This window comes from Echinops telfairi, unplaced genomic scaffold (assembly GCF_000313985.2).
Source record: "Echinops telfairi isolate 266 unplaced genomic scaffold, ASM31398v2 ScPeMD7_20;HRSCAF=75, whole genome shotgun sequence".
Classification (NCBI taxonomy): domain Eukaryota; kingdom Metazoa; phylum Chordata; class Mammalia; order Afrosoricida; family Tenrecidae; genus Echinops; species Echinops telfairi.
Window position 1 is genome coordinate 6,551,695 of NW_022103917.1, and position 8,713 is coordinate 6,560,407.

The window sequence follows — 8,713 nt, forward strand, 5'->3', positions numbered from 1 at the left end:
TTAAATGTCAATCATTGCAGTCAGTTCCCCATTTCTCCCCTCCCCCCCAACCCTCATGGTATCGCTACTCCCATTACTGTACCTGAGGTGGTTATCTGTCCTGGATTCCTTGTATCAAAAGCTCTGATCTATACCCATGTACATGCTCTAGTCTAGCCAGATTTCTAAGATAGAACTGGGTTCATGATAGTGGGGGTGGGACTGAGGGGGGAAAGCATTAAAGAACTAAAGGAATGTTGTGTTTTTTGTTGGTGCTATGCTGCCCCCTGGCTGACTCGTCCCTTCCTTGTGACTCTTCTGTGAGGGAATGTCCAATTGCCTACAGATAGATTTTGGGTCTCCACTCTGACCCCCATCCTTTGCATGGGTATATTTGTTTGTTTGGGGTCTTCTGATGCCTGATACCTAATCCCATCGACACCTCATGATCACACTGGCTGGTGTGCTTCTTCCATATGGGCTTTGTTGCTTCCCTGCTAGATGGCTACTTGTTTAACTTCAAGCCTTTAAGACCCCAGATGCTATATCTTGTAATGGCCAGGCACCATCAGCTTTCTTCACCACATTAACTTATGCACCCATTTTGTCTTCAGCGATTGTGTTGGGAAGGGGAGAATCACACAATGCCAGGTTAGTAGAACAAAGTATTCTTCCATTGAAGGAGTACTTGAGTAGAGCCTCAGTGTCGTCTGCTGCCTTAACACTTAACATTTAAATATATGTACATAGACCTATATCCCTACCGTTATATATTAATATATTTACATATGTACATGCCTGTATCTGTTCCTCTATAAATGTCTTTTGCCTCCCAATTCTTTCCTCTGTTTCTTTTTACTTTTCTCCAGTCCCACTATCATGTTCGACCTTCATTTGGTTCTCAGTACTTTCTCTTAGCTACATTGCACTTGATCAAACCCCACATCCAGGCATTCTACATCCTCCTTACCATTGATTTTAGATCTTGCTGTTCCCCTGCTCCTGGATTTGTTGGTTCTCCACTCCTTTTCTCCAATCTCTTCCTCCTCCCATGTACCTCCAGAGCCGTCAGCCCCATTATTTTCTCCCAGAGATTGTTTATCCTGCCTATCTTATATGGATAGACATGAGAAAAAAAGAATAGTTCCAGGTCTGTCTGCTGACCCTTATGAATGTTTTCCAATTGGGTCTGGGGAAGTTCCTAGCCCTGCCCTCTGATTCCGAAGTCTATTTTCGGGATTCCTTGGGGACTTCATTGCTTTTATCCCTTGTTGCTCTGTTGAGCTCTATTCATGTTTTGCCCCAGTGTGTATGTGTGTGGGGGGTGGGGGGTGGGGGGGATCAACCCGGGCATAATTCCCGCACTGTCTCCAGTGCTGTCCCCTATACCTCTGTGGGTCAGTGGGAGGTGGTGGTGGGGGGTGGTCATGTCTTATGGTCGGGCCAGTCCCACAGTCCTCTCTGTGCCTTGAATGCTTTGAGCATGAATTACTCCCTCAAGGCTTGATGGGCCAGGATGTGGTTCATTCTCTCTCTCTCCCCCACCCCCTCTCTCCAGTCCCTTCCCCCTCCCTCCCTCCTTCTCCGTTTGCTCTCCTGTGGTCTGGGCAGACCTGCCACACTCTCCAGGCTGTATTTTCAGTGGGTACATTTTTAATGATTAAGTGTGTTGCTCTTCTTTGGAAAGGTAGTGACAGAACTCAGTGATTTTTCTACTATTTAAAAAAGGAACAAAGCCCCCATATGTAGTGAAATATAATTTAATTATATTCACCAGCAATTAACACAGGAATCTGAAAGCTCCCCTATATAAAGCTCAATAGGACCTGCTACCCTCACTTCTTTCTCTCTCTTAAGCTATTACGTTGAGAATGAATAAGGAAGCGGATTTGACATTTAAACTAACACTTTGCACTGGTGTTATTTGGACATTAACCCTTCCTATTTCACAAATGAAGAAACTGGGGTACAGGGAGGGAAGGCAAAGGTCATAGGACACGGATGTGGGTTATGACTGTAGGCCTTCCTGACACCAAAACCTGTCCTTTTTGCCACTGCAATATGCAGGGTGCAAGTGAAGTGACACTCAAAGTGCCTTTCATCTACCAAAACCCAGGATGGATGACTCTATAGGGACAGCAAGTAGAATACGGGGGAGGGGAGTACAGTGGGGGTGGGGGGGGGGGTAAGAGGGAGACAATGCCAAGGTGTCCATGTAGAAAAAGAGGGCTTGGAAAGTGATTCTGGTAGCAGTTGTACAATTCTCCTTGATGTGAATGATATATGTATTCAATACCAACTAATAATAAAACAGTATCTTTCTCCAGACCATGTCACCAGGTATCTATCTGTCTCTTTAAGTAGTCTTTCGTTCATTAAACCGTATCGCTTTAAGAAGGGGCAGAGAATCAGGACTGGACCAGAAATTTCCTAATCCCTAGTCTCATGTCCTTGCCACTGAATCACGTTGTTCCATTCACTTTTAGGAAAGCCTTGGTGAGGCAAAGTGTTAAGCACTCGATTACTAGCTGAAAGGGTGGCAGTTTGAACGCACAGGTTCATTGGGGAGAAAGGTTTTTCAATCAGCTTTTGAAAAGCCATGGCCTTGAAATCCCTATGAAAAAGTTCTAACTCTGCATACCGGCGACACCTGGAGGTGAAACCAACCAGGTGGCCACTAATAACTACTTTTGGAGCGAGGTTGGAAATAGTTTCGGTAAGGAGATAAAAGACTAACAAGTAGAAAGTTCTGACTATTTCATGGGAGTATGTGTAGTTTCAGACCAATACTGCTTTGATATCACAGTCTGAAAAGCAAGCACCTATTTTGGGTACAAATGAATTACAGATATTCCAATAGGATGGAGAGATTAAAATATTTATTTGGGCACTAGATGTGAAAGCAGATTGGACAAAGAAACCCTTCCTAACCCTGGTAAGAGTACCTTGAATTTCAGGTCAAATCCAAATGTTCTCACCATAGTGATCCTCAGAGGATCATAGTGTTTGCCTCCCCGGATTATACTTGCGCATATAATGTGTGCATCTGGGGAGGTGGCTGATTATCTTTGCTCCCTTGAAAATGAGGTCTTTGCTCTACTTTCATACAATGAGAATTTACTGCCTTCTTACATTTACCCTTTCCCCCTTTATTTTGCTGTTTCGTTGACTACTGATAAATTATGAATCTTTCATTTAGATTGGTTTTCTTGAAGAGAATTTATTTCAACTAAGAAAGAAGTTTGAACAGTGCCAGGCATGATACAAAAAAATACACAACTCTTATTACAATCCACACATCAATTGTATCAAGCACATTTGTATATATGTTGCCATAATTATTTTCTAGACATTTACTTTCTATTGAGCTCATCTTCTCCCCCCCATACCCTCGTGATCCCTTGATAAATTATAAATTATTATTATTTTCAATTCTTACACTGACCGTTCAGTGTAAGGCAACACTATTTTTTAAGACAACACTATTTTTAAATCATCTTATTGGGGGCTCATACAACTCATCACAATCCATACATACGTCAATTGTGTAAAGCACACTCGTACATCTGTTGCCCTCATCCTTCTCAAAACATTTGCTTTCCGCTTGGGCTCTTGGAATCAGCTCCTCATTTTTCATTTTGTTCCCTCCCTCCCCTCTCCCTCATGAACCCTTCATAATTTTTTATTATTATTTTGTCATATCTTACACTGCCCGACGTTTCCTTTCACCCACTTTTCTGTTGTCCATCCCCCAGGGAAGAGGTTATGTAAACACTTACATAACCTTGTAAACACTTCCCCCTTTCTACCCCACCTTCCCTCCACCCTCCCGGTATCATCACTCACCACTGGTTCTGAAGGGATCATCTGTCCTGTATTCCCTGTGTTTCCAGTTTCTATATGCACCACTGTACATCCTCTGGTCTAACTAGGTTTGTAAGGTAGAATTGGGATCATGATAGTGGCAGGGGGAGCATTTAAGAACTAGAGGAACATTGTGTGTTTCATTGATGCTACACTGTACCCTGAGTGATCCGGCTCTTCCCCGCTACCCCTCTCTCTGCAAGGGATGTCCAGTTGTCTGCAGATGGGCATAGGGTCCCCATCCTGCACCCACCTCATCCATTATGATGTGATTTTTTGGACAACACTATTCTTAGTGACAAATTTTGATATAATTCTAAAGAGAGAAGGATTGGGATTCATATATTCATTCAATAATTATTATAGTATTATGTGCCAGTCATTTAGGACAATATTGGGGACATCACTATGATTAAAGAAAAAATTTTACCCCCACTGAATTTCTAGTTTGGTGAATGTTTCTTCATCTGTTAAAAGCTGTGCTAAGTACGTAACATACATTTCATTCAGTCCTTACATCATTTAACCCATTACTCTTGAGTTAATTCTGACACATGGTGCCCCCATGTGTTACAGGACAGAACTGCTCCATAGAGTTTTCTTGGCTTTAATTTTTATGGAAGTAGATAGCCAGGCCTTTCTTCCTTGGTGATGCCAGGCGGTTCAAAGCTGACCTTTCGGTTGGTCCATCTCAAAGTGTATTTGCCATCCAAGAACCAAATACAATACTGTGGTGGGAAAATATTCTTCCCTGCTCACTTGCAAAAGTTAGAAGGCTAAGGGATTTAGTTAATAAATAGGACAATAAATAGGACATTTGGGATATGAACTCCATAGTTTGATTCCAAGACCAGAAATTATTTTCCCACAGAATCAATCTCACACAAAAAGGTGATACATACCTACAAAGTTCTGTGGTACAGGCCTCCAGAAGGCCACTGGATAGCTAGACAAAGCAGTCCATCTCATAGACTTCTTCTGACAACGTTTGTTGTTCTTTTCATACGTGTGAATCAAGACTCATCGTGTTGTTTACATTGAGGTTTAGCAATTGAAGGAGTTCATTTCCCCCTCTTTGGTTAGAAGTCATCAATCATTTTTTTTTCTTTCACCGATGCCAAAGGTTTCCCATTGATTTCAGGTTACCCTTTTTGTTCAATGCATTGAAAACAAATAGATCCTCTCTGAGCTTAGAATCTGACCAGTATCCAAGGCATTTAGGCATCCTACATACATTTCCTCTACATTTTTGAGGACCCACATTTGAAAAATTTTTATTAAATACTTTTATTGGGGTTCTTACATCTCATATTTATCCATTGTGTTAAGCACATTTGCACATATGCGGCCATCATCATTTTCAAAGTATTTTCTTTCTACTTGAGCCTTTGATATCAGCTCCTCATTTTAACCACTCCCTCCCCCACCCCCCTCCCTCATGAACCCTTGATAAATTATAGATTATTATTTTCATACCTTACATTGTCCACTTTCGCCCGTCACCCACTTTTCCTTTGTTCATCCCCCTGGGAGTGGGTTATATGTTGATCCTTGTGATCGATTCCCCCTTTCTCCCCCTATCTTCCCCTAATCCTCCTGGTATCTCTATTCTCCTTATTGGTCCTGAAGGGTTTATCTGTCCTGGATTCCCTGTGTTGCGGGCTCTTATCTGTAGCAGTGTGCGTGTTCTGATCTAATCCAACTTGTAAGGTAGAACTGAGGTCATGATAGTGGGGTGAAGAAGCACCAAAGAGATAGAGGAACGTTGTGTGTTTCATCGGTGTTATACTGCACCCTGACTGGCTCATCTCTTCCCTGTGACCCTTCTGTGAGGGGATGTCCAATTGTCTACAGATGGGCTTTGGGTCTCCACCCACACTTTCCCCTATCCCCATTCACAGTGGGTATGATTTTGTTCTGGAGGACCCACTTTTTCACTCATCTAAATCTCAGTATTCTTATCTTCTCAAAAATGAAGTTTTCATGGCTGAATCTCAGTGGTACTAAATATAGCACTGTGAAAAGTCCATTATTGGCCCTGCTGTTTAATACTTCATCAATTAGCCGTCATTTTTAAAAGATTAGTGACTTGTTCTTCAGTAAGCCTCCCATTTCTCTTCACATCTGAGGCGTGACCATGTAGCTTTCTCATTTACTGGTTCATTGTGACAGTGTGCAGGAAAGAGGGGGTGTTAGAAAAGTAGAAACAGGAGTTTTAGCAAGCTCTTCTCTCTCTTCATAGACCTGATTAACTACTGGGATTGGGCTATAAGGACATAAAAAGTAAAAAAAAAAAAAAAAGGACAGACACAGTCTCTGGGAAGCCTAGTTGGCAGTTAAGAAAAATCATTGCTTATTTTTTCATACGAATATTCTAAAGCTTCCTTTTCCAGAACATGAAAGAACTCCTGTGGTTTTCTTCTCTTTGATCTGGTCTAGGAATTTTATAACTCTGTAGCAACCACACTTCATCTTCTTTCTATGGTTCACCCCTTCTTCCCTGGCCTATATTCTCTACTTTATAGGTTAGTACTTAACACATCACATAGAATCATTCCGACACTCAGCCTTTCAATAATAGAGTGTGTGTTAGATATTCTATGTGCTTCTCTCTAGTTCCTTCTGTCTCACCACACATTTGGACAATATACCATTCACAGTTGTAGATTAACAAGAAAATACACCATCTATTACTTTATCGAATGGTTTTATTCTTTTTCCTATACAGACAAAAGAGCAGTGCAATTGTACGGTTTCATTTGTCTTACTAATTGGTTGCATAGTTATAAGATTTGAACGGAATACCTATTTAAAACTTTTGTTAATTTATATTTGCATCTTAAAAAGGTCATATTATGTGGCTCAGTGTAGGAAGAATTAGGGGACTAACTTTATGTTGTTGCTGTTGTTAGGTCCGATAGTGACCTTATGCATGACAGAAGGGAACACAGCACAGTCCTGTACCATGTTCACAATTGTTCCTATGCTTGAGCCCATTTTATAGCTCTACAAAAGGGCCCAGGAAAGTGTTTTACTGAGACCAGAGTTCATGGGCATGGGCTGGTGAAAACATAAGATGCCAAGTAATAATCCAATTGAGAATTCATGTATAACAGATCAGAAACAAAGTATCAACGCTTCCCCATAAGTCAAACCCTGCTAGCGGAAATCCGAAGGCTGTCCAAATTTTAGAGTAGAAAGTTCTCATGAGCCCAGAGTGTCCATGTTCGGCAAGCTTTGGACTTCTAACATCAAAGTTAGCAGTTCAAACTCACCAACCCTCTCTGTGGTAGAAAGATGAGGCTATTTTCTCTCATATAGTTTTATAGCCCCAGAAACCCTATCTAGGGTTTCTATTATGTTGGATGGGGATCAACTTAATGGCAGGGTGTTTTTGTTTGTTTTCCTTCTTTTGATAATACACTGAGTATTCAACTGAGGCATCTGAAAGGCTATGCCATAAGATTAAGACCCACCATATGGCAGGCTCATGTCCTACCCTATCACAGACTAAAACCACACACTTTCAGCCATATTTAAATTATGCATCAATAAATTCACTTCTAAAAGTTTCCGAGCCACTGTGAAATAGTTGTAGAAGAGAAAAGGAAATTGATAAAAGGGAGTGAACACTTAGTGCATATTGCTGTGCTTCTTGCTCGCTTCTACAGCGACTCCTTGGAAGGTTGTGACCAACTTATTATCAAGATAAATAACTGAAAGCAACCTGTGAACAGCAAGCAGACAAGGATGCCTTTGTCACAACTCCTATTCAATATCATATTAGCTGTCTTAGCCAGAGCAATAAGACAGAAAGGGAAATAAAAGGCATCTAAGTTTGTAAAGGAAATTCAAATGATCTCTCTTTGTAGATTTGATGATCCTTTACATAGAAAATCCCAGAGACTCAGCAAGAAAATGACCGGAATAAATTTCAGTATTCATCAAAGTGGCAGAGTACAAGAGCAACATATAACAATCCTGCCAGTTCCTCCACACTAGCAAAGAGAACTCTGTAAAGGAAATAAGCAAAGTATTGTTATTTACAGTAGCCAGCAAAAAAAAAGATGAAATTAGTAAACGAACAAACTCCAAACCCATTTAAAGTGTTGGTGGGACCACAAAATGGTCCTACCACTGTGGAAAATGATATGGCACTTCATTAAAAATTTGAAAATAGAAATACTGTATGATCCAGAAATTCTATTTATATATTCAACAGAAATAAGAACCCTGATATGAATAGATATATGAATGCCCATATTCATCACATTATTCACCAGAGGGAAATCACCTGAGTGTCCATCAGCAGATTAATAAATAAGCAAACTATGGTACATGTACGCAATGGAATACTCCGCAGTGTTAAAGAACAAGAAATGATCCATGAAGCACTGCATAGCATAGATGCACATTATGTGAAATGAAATAGTCAATCAAGAAGGATAAAAAATGGTATGAAACCACTGTCTTAAAACATCATTAAAATGTTTACACACAGAAATAAATTTCCTTTTATGGTTAGCAGGGATGGGAACAGAAGAGAGGGTAAATGACTAGAGAGTAGACATGTATTAACTTGGGTAAAGGGAACATAAAACCAAAAAAACCAAACTCAAGAATCAACAATACTCCAGGAAGAGGGCAGCACAGCAAAGAAAACATTGGGAGGTGCACAGGAGTAAAGACAATAAAGGTGTCGATACTATTAAACTGTTATAGTCACATCTTTCAATAATAGCAAAAGACAATTGTGACGCGCGGATGACACGGCGCAACACGGACCGAGACAAGAATGGTCAGGACCCTTCTGGTGGATGCAATCTGCGAAGTTTATTGACGCTGCTTCTGAGCCCGAAGTCAGCTGCGG